Source organism: Acanthochromis polyacanthus, chromosome 2 (genome assembly GCF_021347895.1).
Source record: "Acanthochromis polyacanthus isolate Apoly-LR-REF ecotype Palm Island chromosome 2, KAUST_Apoly_ChrSc, whole genome shotgun sequence".
Classification (NCBI taxonomy): domain Eukaryota; kingdom Metazoa; phylum Chordata; class Actinopteri; family Pomacentridae; genus Acanthochromis; species Acanthochromis polyacanthus.
Window position 1 is genome coordinate 45,673,765 of NC_067114.1, and position 18,132 is coordinate 45,691,896.

Below are 18,132 nucleotides of genomic sequence, written 5' to 3' on the forward strand. Positions count from 1 at the left end.
CCATATTTTATCATTTCTACATACGATGTAGTGTAATAATCGTTCTTCAGATCAACAGCGAAGGCAGCATGGATCGTTGTCCACGTGTAAAAGCAGCACAAACATCTGAACAGATATTTTTACTCTGTGTTTTGATGTTTTAACAGCTGTTGTGCTGAACTTCATTTTCCTTTCCTCAGAGTGACACGGTGACATTTAAGTGTCAGAATTAAATCAGTGAAGGAGTCCAGAATTCCAAAATTTATGCAAAATGACTCAAACTTGTCAAAAATAACTGGAAAGCTGTCCAAAAGTATTTCAGATTTGTATAAAATAAGATAACGACTGTCCAAAGTGATTTGAAATCTGTCCAAAATAACAACAATGAATTATTATTGGCACTCGAAAATGGAAAAAAAAAGTACAGAATTTCCAAACTCGGGTGGCATTGTGTCTCCATTAAGTTCCTATAAGTGTGTATATCTATGGATGGATCCATATTTATACTAAAATACAGACTTTGGTCGACATTTCACCAACTTTTGAGGCTCTAATATCAGTAGAATCTGTTAAAGTTTGACAAGACAAGGCTTCTTTTTTTTGCTATTTTTACTCAAAATGACTCAAACTTGACCAAAATAATTTGAAACTTGTCTGAAATTATTCCAAATTTGTCCAAAATATGATAACGACTGTCCAAAGTGACTTGAAACCTGTCCACAATGACAAAATGAGTAGCATTGGTGCTTGAAAACTGGGGGAAAAAGCAGAGAATTTCAGAAACACTGAATGATATTACGACGATCACTGATCTCCACCTCGTCGCAGCACTTCGGGGAGGCAGATGTGTGTCTGACGCTGTGTATATGGAGTGTTTATACTTTTATATTGAATGCTATATTTGTCTTTTGGCATCACGGTGCATTCGGAGGTAAATATGGGACTTCCTACCTGTGTGTGTTTACTAAAGCTGCAGCTCCGCCAACAAACAAAAGAGGAAAATGCAAACAAGCGCAGGTTTGGCTCTGAAGTCCTAATAAGGGAATTAGATAAAAACACTCAGTGTGCCGGCTGTAATTGCCTTGTGCCTGCTGCAGCTATGATTGCATACAGAACGTCTGCAACTCCTGGGAGACCGTGTGGAAATCCTCAAATTATCGAGGTGGAGAATTATACAACAGCTGCTCCGCTTAAAGAGGACGCCCGTCTCTAATAGTGTGCATCTTAATAAGCACAAATAGCTGCGACACGGAGCAGTTACTCTGTGAAATGTTTCGTCCTCCGGGGGGCAGCCCAAACGACATAAACACTTCACCAGGAAGGAATTTGACTTAAATCAGCACGATGAACACGGCGACAGAGGAGGGTCACGTCGGGCCGAATGCAAATTAGCAGCGACTGTCAAACTTTCTCACGTCCGTCACGTCACCCCCGGTTTGGTTCAGACATTCGCTTTGTCACTGCAGTTACACACTGGGAGGATTTCCCTGCTGGCAAGTTAGATTTATTTTATTTTTGTCCTCTAGTTGTTCTTGCTTTTCCCTTTTTTTTGCTGTTGGATCAGTACACCTGCAGTTTAGACACAGATGACTTAGCCTGGAGCTCTAATTTTCCCGCCAACGTAAGCTGCTAATTTCTGTTTACACTAATGTAACCCAGCACAGACTGAGCAGAATTTAATGTGAGGAAAGTCTGAGCAGATACGGCTCCAGTTTATCACTTTTGACTTGAAAACGGACCAAAATTAAAATAAAGAATAATATTTAGCACTTAAAAACGGGGGGAAAGTGCAGAATCTTTTAACTAGTTCGGTATTTTTTTGCTCTAGAAAGTTCCTATGAGTTTATATATGGATGCATGGATCCATATTTCTACTAAAATACAGTCTTTGGTCAACATTTCACCAACTTCTGAGGCTCTAACATCAGTAGAATCTGCTGCGTGGCAAACACTGCAAGACAAGTCTCCAGTTTTTAGATATTTTTTCTTGAAAACTCTCCGAAATCCATGAAAAATGACTCAAACTTGTCAAAAATATTTTGAAATTTGTCCAAATTTATTACAGATTTGTGTAAAATAAGATAAAGAACGTCCAAAGTGACTTGAAACCTGTCCAAAATAGCTATAATGAATAATATTGGTATTTGAAAATGGAAAAAGTACCCAATTTTCCAACAGTTGTATCGTCTCCAATGAGTTCCTTTAATTGAAGAGTGTATTTGCAAAAACAGATAACTCCATTTTTATAAATTTCCTGAAAACTTTTATAGTTTAGCTGACATAATAATAATGATAATTTATTTTTGTTGAGTTAAATCCACTTCAGTTTGATATTATCTCAACAATAAAAAAATAAGTTTTCTGAAAATGTATAAAAATGGAGTTATCTGTTTTTGCAAATGAACTCTTCAATTGTGTATCTATGGAAGGATCCATATTTCTACTAAAATAGTCTTTGGACAACATCTCACCAACTTTGAGGCTCTAACATCAGTTAAAATGACTGTCTAGGGTTAAAATACAAAACACCAGGTTCAAAAATAACACTTCACCTGGAAGAATTTAAATTTGACTTAAACCAGCAGAATAACCAGAGGAGGGTCGCGTCAGGCTGAATGCAAATTAGCAGCGACTGTCAAACTTCTTCCCGTCAGCGTTGGTTTGTCTCAGACATTCGTTTTGTCACTGCAGTTTTCTCACACACTGGGAGGATTTCCCTGCTGACAAATTAGATTATTTCCCTTTTTCTTTTCCTCCAGTTGTTGTTGTTTTTCCTTTTTACACCTGCATTTAGACACAGATGATTTAGCTTGGAGCTCTGATTTCACTGCCAACACAAGCTGCTAATTTCCGTTTACACTTTTGTAAACGAGGGTTTCGGTTGTCACGTTAAGATTCGAGTTATCTGCCTCTAGCACGTCATTTTAAGCAGATTTTTCAAGGTTTTTATCTTTAAAACCACAGAGAAATCACAAACTAGTACAAACCAAATGACAAAACACATTAACTGGAGCTTTTCACTGAACTGACACACTTTTCTACAGGATGGTTTCGTTTATCTGGGTCTTCCCAAATTGTTTAAAACAGGCGTCTGTCCACTGAAGGAGCTCAGAAAGGATCCTTTAATCTAACATTTCAGTTTCTGTTTTAGAGCACGGTGTTAAACCAAATAAAATAACAGTTTCTGGATAGTTCTGTGAGGCTTGCTATGCTAATTTAACTAACAAACCAGTGGAAAGAAGTTTCTCTCACCTGAAAATCAGTGGAAAAGCAGCTTAATGCGACAGAATATAGTTGATATTTAAGGAAAACATATGTTTAACAGGAGTTTAGTTGTCATTTTGTAGTGGTAATATATGGTTAAGGCACTGGAACATGCATTAATCATGTTTAAACAGAAGCTAAAGCCGAATGTCGCTTCTGTTGACCCATCCATCCACTCCAGAAGCGGATTGTTATGCTAGTTTATGTGGTGATATCTACACGATTTATGACAATCAGTGGAAAGACGTTTGACAGGGCTGCTGTTCTCTCATGAAAATCTGTGAAAAAACAGCTTAAAGTGACACAATATAGTTAAGATTTAAGGAAAAATTATGGCCAACTTAAGCTTTGTTGTCATTTTATGGTAGCAGTAGGTGGTTATGACACTGGAACATGCATTGGTCATTTTATTTGGAAGCTTTTTAATAATTTTTTGAAAATATTTACAAGAATTTTCTTGTCACATTTGGGAGATTTTTTGGATTTTTTTCAAACAAGGAAACAATATCTTTGTTGGAAAAGAAGAAATGTAAAAAAAGAAATGTTTCTTTAAGAAAATTCACATAAAAATCAACCGAAATCCAGCAAATTTTGCTGGATTTTGGTTGATTTTATGTGAGTGTTCTTAAAGAAAATACTAGAAGTTTTACTGATATATATGGAATCACTTTAGATAATTTTAGGATTTTTGGGAAGATTTTTCTCATTTTTTCAAAATATTTACACGAATTTTCTTGCCAAATTTGGGGGATTTTCTAAAAATAAAACTTTAAGGGAAACTTAAGGAATTATTGGAATTTTCTCCCTGAAGGTTTTGCAAATTTTCAGAAATTTGGGGGAATTTTTTTGCAGATTTACAGATATTTTTTTAGACAAGGAAATTATATTTTTCACAAGAATAAATGTAAGAATTTTCTTGCTAAATTTGGGTGTTTTTTAAAATAAACTTTTTTGGATTTTTTTCATAAAAGCAAACAATATTTTTGGTGTCCGTAAACGAGGACGACAGGAGGGTTAAGAACTAAACCAGTGTTTTTTTTCTGCATGTGTTTAACTGAGCTCAGACGGATCCCCTCCCTGAACACTCCTGCTTAATGACCCTGATGATTATCCGATGCATCCCTGACCGACCTCTGGGTGGAAAACATGAGCATCATCGGTTTTTAGCGTTTTGGGCAGATTGCTCCATTTCCTCCAGACTGATGACAGCTTCCCCCCCCCCCTCTTTATCGTTGCAGCGCTGCCAGTCACAGGGAGAGGGAGCACCGCCTTCCTGCACCTCTGGGAATCGCAGATGAACAAGCAAAACATTGTGACCGGGTAACCTCGAGCACGAGCGGACACCGAAAAAGCAACAACTGGGACGGGACCGGGCTTTTTTTATTTTCCTGTTTTTCCTCTGTGGACGAGCGCAGACGAACGGCTGCTGCATGGTTTCAGTAAACTGAGACTCTGAGAGTTTCGAGTGAGTAAGTCGTGGCCCCAAAATGATTGCCTTAATTACTACACATATACAGATGTATGAAGTGACGCTACTAAGAGACTTATACAGAAAAAAAGATGTTTTCTTTACATGTGAAAAAAGTGTCTTGTAAGGAACAGATGTGAATATTTTACTATGATAGAGATCCTGTTTGGTCGTAACGTCGACATAATGTTTTAGTTGGGTCGGCTTCGTAGGTGTTACTAAATGGTGAGTTTGCTCTCTGCTTATGTGCAGCCGGCAGTGATCTATTTTTATCTTGTTTCATATCGTCGACCAAACCAAGGCTGGCCCCCCCTCCCGAGTCGCTCGCCAAACGACGCCGGAAAACCCACATTCATTGTACCCTCGCTCAGAGAAGGTGTACAGAGGGCTGGGAGAGATTTAATGCAACAAACCCATCAGACAGGGCATCCTCTCACGTTCAGATCCACACCTACACTAAAGCAAAGATGTCAGGCACATAAACGCCCCTCATGAACATCCACCCACTTTCTACCGCGGAGGACGGAACTCGACCTTTTGTTTTCCACAGATGCAAACTTAGAGCTGACCAGCTGCTTCGTCGATCTGTTTTCACTTTAACTGTATGCAAAAGTAACATGGACGTGTGTTCTCTATTTTTTTAAACCTAGCCTTGATAATTACATAACCAAAGGTGAAACCCTGAATCTATTGTATGTCGTGGACTTCTGGAACATGTTGTGATATAGATGCACACCGAATAGAAGAAAAAAATGTAAATATCAGACGTTTATACCTGTGTGTCCTCAGATGTGTTGCGGATAGAGTAATTTGAGACTTTTTACTTTCTTTGACTGTTACGACCATCGACCATAAATAATCTGTGTTTGGTTTGTCCTCGCTGATACAATCATGTCCTTCATATTGTTGCGAATGCTGCTCCCACATGTTTCATTACTGTCTTCTTCTGCTTTTACGTTCTCCCCTCTCCCGTTGAGAATCCTCGTTTATTTGGCGAACTGAAGGCTTGCTGAAGAAGCGTTTGTTACCTCTCTTAGACCTGCCTGTGAATGAAACGGTTTAAGAAACGGCATACTTTCATGAGGAGACGGTGTTTTATTTTCCTAGGTTTTCCTCTACATCCTGTGTTAGCTCTAACGGCACTCGAAGCTTGAATTTAGAGTGTCTTGTTCCTCGACTCCTGAAGAAAATCCAAAGTTCTTTGCGCTTTTTTTTCCGAGAATTCGTATGTGTAATTACCTCATGAATAGTTTCCCTCAGAAAAGATGTTTACTGAATGTTAGCGAGATTTCTCCAGTGTCAAAAGAACCTGTAACCACGAATAGCCGCAATAGATTTTAAATAGATGTCAATAGTTTACTCTGGAAGCCCTTACAGGGGTTTTGTTTGTTGTTTTTGGGGGGGAGCAAAGGACACAAATTAAGTTTGTCATTTCTGCAAACCAGCAGTTTTACCAGAAACGCTGCAGCAGAGCTCAGACACTGACAAATCTGCAAAGTTTCACTTCTTTAAAACCAACAGAAGAGAAGGAAGAGTTGATCTAAAGGAAACTAAATGCAATGAAGGCGATGGGATAGATTTATATTTATTTAGGGATTGACTGATTATCAGAGCAGATACTCTGCGTTTTTCTACATATGTGTCATTGTTTTTCCAACTGATTCCCAAATTAATTTAAAAAAGCACCACTTTGGCTTGTAACAGCCGATAGATATTGAAGGATAAATGTTGACAAGTTCTCCGTTACTTAAACACAAATAATAATGGACATATCAACAAGGTTTTGTGTTAAAATTAGTTCTGAGTATCAGGATATTTAGCATGGAAGCTCAAAGTTTGGACGCTGATGAATCTGCAAAGTTTTCACTACTTTAAAAACAACAGAAGAAAGAAAAGAGAAGAAAGAGTTGATCTAAAGGAAACCGACTTTAAATGCAGTGAAGATGATGGAATATATTTATCTATATTTAGAGATTGACTGATTATCAGAGCCGATATTCTGCATTTTTCTAAATATCTGTTGCTTTTTTTCCCAACCCATTCCTTAAATTTATCTAAAAATGCCAATAAATACTGGAGGATAAATGTCGACAAGTTCACTGTTAGTTTAACTCATATCAGCAAGGTTTTTCATTATTTTAACTGAAGATGTTTACCAGTAATACCAGTTCTGAATATCGAGATGTTTAGCACAGAAGCTCAAAGTTTAGACGCTGACAGACCTGCAAAGTTTCACTTCTTTAGAAAATTAATGAACAACAAAAACAAGGATTGAATCTAAACACAACTGAACTTGAAGACAATGAAGACTGTTTATTATATTTAGGGATTGACTGATTATCAGAGCCGATATTCTGGATTTTTCTAAATATCTGTCGTTATTTTTTCAACTCATTACCAGATTAATTTAGAAATGCATCTGACACGAGAAACAGCCGAATCGATCAAGTTCTCTTTAAATTAAATATGTGGAAAACACAAATAAACAAGGACATATCACTGAAGTTTTGTGTTAAAATGTGTGTTTGACGGAAGGATTTTCTGTTTTACTGCAAACGGATATCGACTCTAAATATCAGCTTTCAGTATCGGCCCCAAAAAACCAGACTGGTCGACCAGCGAGCAGAATATCGGCTGCAACTTATTCATCATATGAAAGTAATAAAGGGAAAGTAAAAGTAACTGAAACACACAGATTACAATAATTTATCAGGATATTTAGCAGAGAGACTCAGAGTCTAGTCTGCAAAGTCATCACATCTTTACAAAATAAAACAAGAAAGAAAGAAGAGAAAAAAACAGTTGACATATTTTTCTACAACTTCGTATCGATTCTAGACGTCAGATTTGTTGTCAGCTCTAAACAGAATATCGGTCGACCTTCAGATGTGATATCCGTTTGTTCCTGGGTCTTAAATGTTTGGAGATCAAATGTTTAAAATATAACTTAATCCTGCAAGACCCTGAAAGCAAAAGTGATTATAGAAGAGAGAAACAGATAAAATGCTTAATTTTCCAAGAACCTATGAAGATATTTAAGCACAGAGACTCAGTTTAGAGACACACAAAACTCGCAAAATGTCACATCTTCAAAAAGAAGAGAGAAAAGAAGAAAGAGCTGCCAGATATTTTCTGCAAATGCATATCAATTTTAAATATGGTACTAGTTTGTGACAGCATCTTAAGTGTTTGGAGATCAAATTTTCAAAACATAAGTTTATCCGATTAGTTTGTAAATGCACAAGTCCTGACGAGAGAGACGGACAAACGGAAAAACGTTAAATTATGAAGATATTTAAGCACAGAGACTGAGTTTAGATCATGACAAGTCTGTAAAGGAGTCACATCTTTAAAAAGTAAAGTATCTAAAGTGAGAAAGAAGAGAAGAAAGAGTTGCCAGATATTTTTCTGCAAATACACATCGATTTAAATATTAGTTTGAAGTATCAGCCCTAAAAAAAACACTAAAAAGTATAAGATCAGTCTTAAGAATTCTTTGAAATGCAAGCTAATCCTGCAAGTTTATGAAGGCAAGCGATTAAAGGAAAGGAAAACAAATTAAACACATAAATTCATGACAAAAAATTATGATATTTTAGCACAGAGACTCTATAAAGCTCAGAATTTACACAATGACAAATCTGCAAAGACGTCACAAATTCAACAGTTAAAGTAATAAAGAAGACAAGAAAGAGCTGCCAGATATTTTTCTGCAAATGCATATCGATTTTAAATATAATATTAGTTTGTGGCTGTGTTCTAAGTGTTTGCAGATCAACTCTTTAGAATGTAAGTTAATCTGGTTAGTTTAGAAATGCACAAATCATGCACAGTGTGACAAATGGAAAAACACTGATTTATGAGGATGTTTAGCACACAGACTCATTATAAGCAGCTGTATTTACAGTTCTGAGTCAGAACTCCTCCTACCCCTGTCATTACTAGTCTTCAAACTGAACAAACATCAGCTGCTGAGTGTCAAAGGCCGGTTTGTCACCTTTTAGCAGAGCCAGTCTTTAAGCTAAGCTAACTAGCTGTAGCCACATGCTAACTGCACAGATCCACTTAAACTCCCACCAAGCACGGCTCCCAGAAGAGGTTCATTAAAAAAAAAAAAAAAAATCTGTTTCCAGGAGTGAGTTTATTCCACTGATCTGGTTAGACGATAGCCTGAAGCCGATTTACACTAGTCAGCCGAGATCCAGGGAGTGATTTTAAGCCCAACGTTAGCGGAGATGTGAGACTGAGGAGCATCGCCAGAAGCCCGACGAAGTGTTTAAGAGTTTTACCACAGAGGAGGCTGAGTCGGAGAGGGAGAAACACGTTTTTTTAGACAAAAAAAACGCATCAGAATGACAGAAAAGAACCAAAATTAGACACAAAACAACACAAAAGGACAGAAAAAAAAACAAAATTAGACACAAAACAACACAAAATGACAGAAAAAAACTAAATTAGACCAAAATGACAAAAGAACCAAAATTAGACACAAAATGACAGAAAACAACCAAAATTAGACACAAAACAAAATGACAGAAAAAAACTAAATTAGACACAAAATGACAGAAAACAACCAAAATTAGACACAAAATGACAGAAAACAACCAAAATTAGACACAAAACAAAACAAAATGACAGAAAAAACACAAAATTAGACACAAAATGACAGAAAAGAACCAAAATTTGACACAACACAAAATGACAGAAAAAAATAAAATTAGACCAAAAAAAACCCCAAAACGAAACAAAAAAAAAAAAATCAGATACAAAACAACTTAAAAGGTCAGAAAACTATAAAAATATTTAACACAACATAAAATAAAAAAGTTTAAAATTATACACAAAAGAACTGGATAATGACAGAAAATAACAAAAATTAGACACAAAACAACAAAATGATAAAAAAAATCAAAATGTCACAAAACATAAAATGACAGAAAATAACTAAAATTAGACAACAGAAAATTATCAGAATTAGTCACAAAACAACCACAAAATGATGGAAGATAACCACAAAGCAACATAAAATGACAAAATTTTATAAAAAAATTGACACAAAACATAAAATGAAATAGATTTATAAAAAATTGATCCAAAACAACATAAAATGGCAGAAAATAAAAATTAGACACAACAGAAAATTATCAGAATTAGTCACAAAACAACCACAAAATGACAGAAAATAACAACAAAACAACATAAAATGACAAAATCTTATTTAAAAAATTGACAGAAAACATAAAATGACAAAATTTTATTTAAAAAATTGACATAAAACAACATCAAATGGCAGAAAATAACAAAAATTAGACACAACACAACAGAAAATTATCAAAATTTGACACAAAACAACATAAAATGGCAGTAAATTATCAAGATTAGACAACAACCACAAAATGCCAGAAAGAAACCATGTATGTGGCTGCAGGCTGTTTTCACGTGAAGCTGGCCTCACTTAAACCCGTTTTAATCAGGACATCAGCGGGAGAAGGGCGGCGTTCTGTCAGGTGAGGAGATTTCAGAGCAGATAGAATAAAAAGTGAGGGAAGGTAATTTATCCTGGTGTGATGAGCACTGACCAGGAAGGTCAGAATCCAGAGTTAGAAGAGTGATTTTTATCAGGATTCTGGGTCATTTGGGTCACATCAGGAGGATTTTATCGTACCGCTGCAAGAGACAAACTCTTAGTGACAAAGTAAAATAAATAAAGAAAAAGCAAGAAATCAAGACAATATTAGAGCATCTTGATTTGTTCAAATTTGCCAAAACATTTTCTAAAAGAACATTTAAGGTGAAAATAAGAGTGGGAACAACTTGAAAACATGCGATCACAAACCAATAATTAAGACGTAATTAAATCAAAATCACATTTTAGTGCAGAGAAAAATCTGATTCCTCAAAGATTAATTTAGGTTTAACAGCAAACATTTAGACTCTCCTGCAGACTAAACAACATTTATAGATGGTCTGAAATCACCTGCAGTAATAAGTTCAGTGATAATAGCAGCGGTTCGTGTTAAAAAGCTTAAAGGAAGGTGAACTCTGCGTTAGATAACAAACAGAACATTTTAATTAGCAGCGCCTCCCAGCTGAACACTCACTGGAGCTGCGTTTGTAATGATTCTGCTGACCAGGAGGCGTTTAACTGAAAAAAAAAACAACAACAACTGAGATCATTCCACACTGAGGGTTCGGCTTAACGTTAAAAATGGATTTTTAAGTGGCCACAGAGTGAGAAACTGCCCGTCTGTTCACATTTTAACACCTCTGAGACTCTGCTGAGCATCTCTGTCCACACGTATCCGGATAAGTCTGAAAACGCAGATATTTTTCTCCGATTCGGCCCGTCATCCACACGTAACCGGAGGTTTTTGGTTCTGAAAACGGAGGTTTTGAAAGCTCCGGCCAAAGTGGAGATTTGGGAAAAACCCCGGGTGTGCGTTTACGTGTGGACAGACATAACCGGAGTTTTAGGAGCGCAGACGTCACTGCCTGCGACAAAACTGCTGAGACGTCAGACATGCGACCTTTGTAGAAAATCGGAGCAGAATGGACGCGCTCAAAAGTGTACTGGTTTCAACGATACTACAGGCGCTTTTTGCTTGTTTGATCTTACAAGCTCAGTTACTGCTTCACCTCGAAGAGCATCAGAGAAGGAGGACTGCTGTGACTTCCACTGTTTTACACCTGACAACCATTCCACGTCCTCGGCATGTTCGACGAGAGAGACGCCGCCGCCGCTCCGGATACGTGTAGGCGGAGATTTTTGTAGAAAACGGAGACGTGTGGCCGCAGATGTTTTCCTAAACGGAGGGGGGCGGATATTCGGTTTTAAAAATATCTGGATGCATGTGGACATGGCATAAGTTTAAGATGAATGCCTCCCCTAATCAATACCAAAAGGTTTGTGCTTTAAAAACAACAACCAGATCTGGAGCTCAACGCTAAAGGACCGCATGCCACGCAAAAACGGTCAAAATCACAGCTTTGAGTTCACTCAAAATGATCTAAATTAGACACAAAACAACAGAAAACGACAGAAAATGACTAAAATTAGACACAAAACGACAGAAAATTGTCAAAATTAGACACAAAACGACAGAACATTATCAAAATTAGACACAAAATGACAAAAAATTACTAAAATTAGACACAAAATGACAGAAAATTACTAAAATTAGACACAAAATGACAGAAAATAACCAAAAGTAGACACAAAACAACATAATAGATAACAAAACTAGACACAAAACCACCAAAAAGACAGAAAAATTGCCCAAATTAGACTCAAAATGACAAGAAATTACCCAAATTAGACACAAAATGACAGAAAATTATCAAAATTAGATACAAAACGACAGAAATTTATCAAAATTAGACACAAAATGACAGAAAATGACTAAAATTAGACACAAAATCACAGAAAATAACCAAAAGTAGACACAAAACAACATAACATGACAGATAAAACTAGACACAAAACCACCAAAAAGACAGAAAAATTGCCCTAATTAGACACAAAATGACAGAAAATTATCAAAATGAGACACAAAATGAAAGAAAATTACCCAAATTAGAGACAGAACAACCACAAAATTACAGAAATGATCAAAATAAAAAAATAAACCAGCCAAAAATCACAGCTTTAGCTTGACTCAAATGTGGCCAAAGTTCTAGAAACCGGCCGCTGGGAAAGACGTTCCTTCGTCCTCTGGTTTTCATTTGCACAATTAGACTCCAAACGAGGAGCTGAGCAGATAATCGATTCACAACTGAAGTCACAATTTGAAACAACGCAATTACCAAACCGCAAAAGGCTGCAATCTGGGAGGTGTGAAGTAATGAGACGAACAATTCAATCCCGTTTAATTTGAGCAAATTGAAAGTTCCAGGGGACGTCTGTGCTGCTCGTTTATCGCCGTGGATCAGAGGCTGAACTTCTACTGACAGTTTGATTACTTAATAAGCACATTTAGAACATTTTTCATATAATTCGCTTAGTTTAAAACATATTTACAATAAAATACTGGTACATTCAAAAGCACAACTCCAGTTCAAAGTCAGTTCTGAACACTTTTGTTGTTGAATTATTCAGTTTCTTAGAAGCTGCTACAGGAACAAAAACTTGAAAATCCTGAGAACCATTTAAGAAAATGTAACTGGAGCAACCTTACTTTTCAAAATGTTGGTCAACTTAAGAAATAATTACACACAACACACAAACTTTCCTTTGAAACAATGTGGAAAAGCTCGTTAGAATGAATATTAAAAGGCTAAAAACCTGAGCAGAAAATTTTATTCAGGCAGGATAACTTTTACAATGTTTGTCAACTTAAAAACTTGTGTTCATGATTGCAGTATTGAAGTACATAAAACACAAAAATTCCTTTAAAAAAGGGAGGGAACGAGACAAAACAATGAAGAAAACAAAACACAAAATGACAAAAGCGAAGATAAAAAAAATACAAGAGACAAAACTGAAAAACAAAATGACAGAAGTGGGAAACAAAATGAGATAAGGAACACAAAATAAAACAAAAAGAGAGACAAAATATCTGACAAATGACAAAAACGAGACCAAAAATGACATAAGTGAGAAACAAAAGTATACAAAAAAATTGGACAAAAAAGTTACAAAGCGACAAACAAACGGACAAAAGACACAGGTGAGACAAAAAGGAAACAAAACGACAAAAACTATGAGACAAACAACAAAAGACAGACCAAAAAAGAAAAAATAACGACACTAAACAAGATAAAATATTACAAAGACAGAGACAGAAAACGACAAAAGAACAATCTAGTATTTTACTTTAAGATCTAAACAGCTTGTCATAGTTTAGAAATTATTCTAAATTTATAGTTTTACTCATTTACAATCTGCAGTCGTAATCTGCAGCCTCTGGGGGGCCGGGTTTGGTCCGCGGGCCACATGTTGGACCCCTGACTGGACTTCAGGTCGATCCGTTAGCTTTAGCTCTTTAGCTCTGTACTGCAGCTGTTTGTCCACATCTGTATTCACTAAAACGCCCCAGAACTTAGTCAGAAGGTTTCAGAGGTAATGAGAAGAGGAGGCGCCCTGTCAGAGATCAGGCCGATGATTAGGAGATAAAAACCTTCATCAGTCCACAAATCTGACCTTTCTCATCAACACTTTTCATTTCCAGGATCAGAGCGTTGAGGTCGAGCAGCAGAATTATGTCACACACTGATAATTGTTGGATCTGCTCAGTTAGTATCCTAAAGTCCTCTCTGAAATGGAAATGTGCCACTAATTAGACCGGCCCGAGTTCCTCAAGCTATCAGACACTCCTGAGCTTTACAAGAACTGACATCAAACAGGAAACTCTGATTATTGGTGGAAAACGATCAATAGATTCGTCAATAAGTAGAGGATTAAACGGTCAAATATTCTTTGGTTGTAGCTCCTCAAACTTGACAGTTTAATCTGCTGTTTTAGACAAATTAACTTTTATCTCGCTGTCTGGCATTGTTTTCTCACATTTTATTTGTAAAAATGTTAATTAATAAAACATCTGGCAAGTTAATCAACAATAAGAATAGTTTAAAGATGCAACCCAAGATGAAAAACAGCAAAAATCTGTAGAAGAAGGTGTAATCTGTGATAAATGTTTCATTATACAACAACGTCTTATGATGAAATGACCAAAAAAACTCGTCAAAAAGAGACAAAACACAAGAAATCAGGAAAATACAGCGACTAGTTTGTAATATTTAGGATAAAAGGTGACAAAGATGGTAAATTAACAACAGTTTGGCAAAATAAATGGAATAAAATGCATTGTTTTATGTGCCGTTTTTGGAAGAAATGGATCTGTGGATATTTGATTGGCAAAAAGTTAATTTTCCTAAATATTTAGCAAATTAACCAACAATAAAACTAGCTTTAGTTTCAATCTTAATGGGAGAAAAAATAAGAATTTTGGAAAATTATGTTGTAAACGTCCAAGAAAACTCAAAAACTGAGAAAACACAATCAAATCAAAAACACATTTTCACCAATTTGCAGCATTTAGAGGGAAAATGTCACAAGTAAGTAAAACGGAGGTAAATTAACAACAGTTCGGCAAAATAAATGGAATAAAATGAGCTGCAAAGACATTTTTCATGCTTTGTTTTTAGAAGAAAAATGGATCTGTGAGTAATTTATTGGAAAAATGATAAATTAACAACATATCTAGTAAATTAATTGACTAAAAAAAATAGTTTTAAGATGCAGCCTGAATGGAAAACAACACAAATCTGTAAGAGAATGTGGAAACTTCGATAAATGTTCTGTAAAAACAGCAATGTTTTATGATAAAACGTCCAAGAAAACGCAGAGAAAACAGACAAAACACAAAAAATATGGCATCTAGCTTCCGATATTTAGGGTAAAAGGTGACAAAGACGGTAAATTTATGACAGTTTGGCAAAATAAATCGAATAAAAGGAGCTGCAAAGACATTTTTGGATGGATTTGTGATTATTTTACTGGTGAAAGAATCAATCAACAAAATATCAATCCAAGTAATTGACAATAAAAATAGTTTGTAGTAGCAGCCATAATCGAAAACAGCAAGAATTTGGAGAAATTACTTCGTAAATGGTCTGTGAAGTGGCAACGTTTAACGGTAAAATGTCCAAGAAAACACAAGAAATCTAGAAAATAAAGCGACTAGCTTGTAATATTAAGGGTAAAAGGTGACAAAGACGGCAAATTTATGACAGTTTAGCAAAATAAATGGAATAAAATGAGCTGCAAAGATAATTTTCATGTGCCGTTTTTGGAAGAAAAATGGATCTGTGGATATTTCACTGGCCAAAAAACGAAAGAACAAAATATTGAGTCAATTATTTGACATTAAAAACAAGTTTTAGTTGCAGTCTTAAAGGGAAACTCAAAGAATTTTGCAGAATTATCCAATAAAACGCAATAAAAACAGACAAAACACAAGAAATCTAGAAAATACGACGACTAGTTTGTAATATTTAGGGTAAAAGGTGACAAAGACGGCACATTTATGACGGTTTAGCAAAATAAATGGAATAAAATCCACTGCAAAGATATTTTTCATGTGTTGTTTTTGGAATTAAAATGGATCTGTGGATATTTAGGCATAATTAGGCAACGTCTAATGTGTTGGAGGTGATAAAATGTCCAAGAAAACACATCACAGTAAGACAAAACACAAGATATCAAGAAAATACGGCGACTATTTTCCAATATTTATGGTAAAAGGTGACAAAGACGGTAAATTTATGACAGTTTGGCAAAATAAATGGAATAAAATGTGCTGCAAAGACATTTTTATGTGTTGTGGTTGGGAGAAAAGTAAGTATTTTATTCATATTTGGTCGACATTTAGTCATGAACGAGCTTCCCAGAAACATTAAATCCTGCGATCAGCTTCAGACGGTTTAGTTTTGGAGCCAGAGGAACACATTGGGATAAACGGTGGGATTAGAACATTCAGGAGTCTATGCAAGCTGGTGCAGTTTGAACAAAGCATGTCTACATTTAGTCATCGTCACCTCACCTGCAGGAAGGTGAAAGATCTCTGCAGGCGGCTGCAGCGTGTTTGACACCCATCATCAGACAGCAACTATTAACGAACATGTAAAATACTTCTACAGTTCAGGTGTTGAGTTGTTGGCCAGCCTTGCTTTTATTCTGCATGACGCTTTGTTTTTGAGAAATATGCATCCGAACCCAAGGTATGTTTGTATTCTTTCTCCTGAGGGTGCTCCTCTCTGTATCTCCGTCACTTTCTGACCTGAATTCTCCTGTTTTTTTTTTGTTTTTTTTTTTTTGTTGTTTTAATTTATTATGTTGTTTTGTTTGTTTTTTTGGTAAAAACTTCCGACTTCTGGATTTTCTACATTCATAACATTTTGTAGACAGCAATATGAGATGTGATTGAAAAATGGAATATGTGCAATGTTGATTAAAGAAAAATATAATATATTCAATAAAAATTCAGAAAACAGAAGCGCTTTAAGATGTGGTTTTTTGATTAACTGCTTTTCCTTACCTACAAATATTAGTTTTTAGAAATGAAGAGTTTATTTGCAAAAACAGGTAACTCCATTTAAGAAATTTTCAGAAAACTTATTTTTTTTATTGTTTTCTTGAGATAATAATAATAACAACAACAATAATAATTAAATTTTTCTCTATTTTGTCATATTTTTCTACTGGGTCTAATCCACTCAACTTCAGTTTGATATTATCTGAAGTCAACAATGAAAGAAAAAGTTCTTTATAAAAACGGAGTTATCTGTTTTTGCAAATAAACTCTTCAAATATTCACTCGGGCTGCACATGAATGGAAAAAAAACTGACCTTGTGATGTTTGTTTTCTCTGCAATATTAAAAAACATAAAGGAATGTTTCCCAGATGACTTCAATACCTCTATTTAGAGGAAATTATTAATCCAGATATTTCTAAGGAATGCATGTTATTCATATAGGATTTGTTTGGCCTTTAGGAATTCTTGTCTACTGATGAAGAAAGTTTTTGGTCGATGACATGACTTCTGGAGCCAAACACTGAAGGCTGCACAATTTTCATCGCAAAAAAATGTTAAACGGTTATTTTATTAGCATATTTCTCACAATTCCTCATTTATTTAGACAGAAAATACTTTAAAGGAACCCCTGCTTTCATTTCCTTGTAGCACTAATGTTCATTCCTGCAGCAAAACAAAACCTTAAATAATCTTTACCTGAATTCAGAGCATCTTCTAGAGGGGAAAAAACAATGTGAAGGCTACAGTAGAAGCTAGCTAGTTAGCTAGTTGCGCACAGAGAAGCTTCTAGTCTCCATTTTATTACTGCAGAAAAACAGTTTCCTTCCTAAATGGAGTAAATTATGTTCCATCAAACCAACTTATGTTGTAGATTAGTCATGGAAAAAGAAGACTGAGCAAATTTCCTTTGAGTATCAAGCAGAAAAAATACTTCTAGGATAGCTAGAAGCTAGCTAGTTAGCTAGTTATGCACAGAGAAGCTTGTAGTCTTTGATTAATTACTGCAGAAAAGCAAAGAAAATTTCCCCGTTACGGGATCAAAAAAGGTTTAATCTATCTACTTAAACAGATGTTTGACCAAAAATTGCTTTGAAAAGAGTGAATTTTGGTGTTCTAATATCAGATTTTAGAAAAAAAACAAACTTCTAGCATGATTTATTATGGTGCTCTTTTTGTTTGCACAGGTTCTGCTGTAACACCAAATATTTCCCCACGGTGTGGATCAATAAAGGTTTAATCCATCTATCTGAGCTGACTTACTATGGTGCAAATAAGAACACTATATCATGCAGCTTGACTTAAAACTACGACAAATAAACGCAGTAATGGAAACGTAGCACACCTAAATTAGTCTGCAAATATTTACTTTCATGAGTTTCATCTGAAAA

General features: G+C 35.5%; 1 protein-coding gene across 3 annotated transcripts in view; it reads left to right on the top strand.

The window, feature by feature from the left end:
* The window catches only part of kcna4 (potassium voltage-gated channel, shaker-related subfamily, member 4), a 95,913-nt gene extending 79,209 nt beyond the window's left edge, over positions 1 to 16,704 (top strand). For all 3 annotated transcript variants that reach the window (XR_007937885.1, XR_007937886.1, XM_051939192.1), the window contains exon 3: positions 4,482 to 16,704. The gene's annotated coding sequence lies outside the window, so the exon portion shown is untranslated. The remainder of the gene's footprint in view (positions 1 to 4,481) is intronic.
* Positions 16,705 to 18,132: the final 1,428 nt, after the last annotated feature.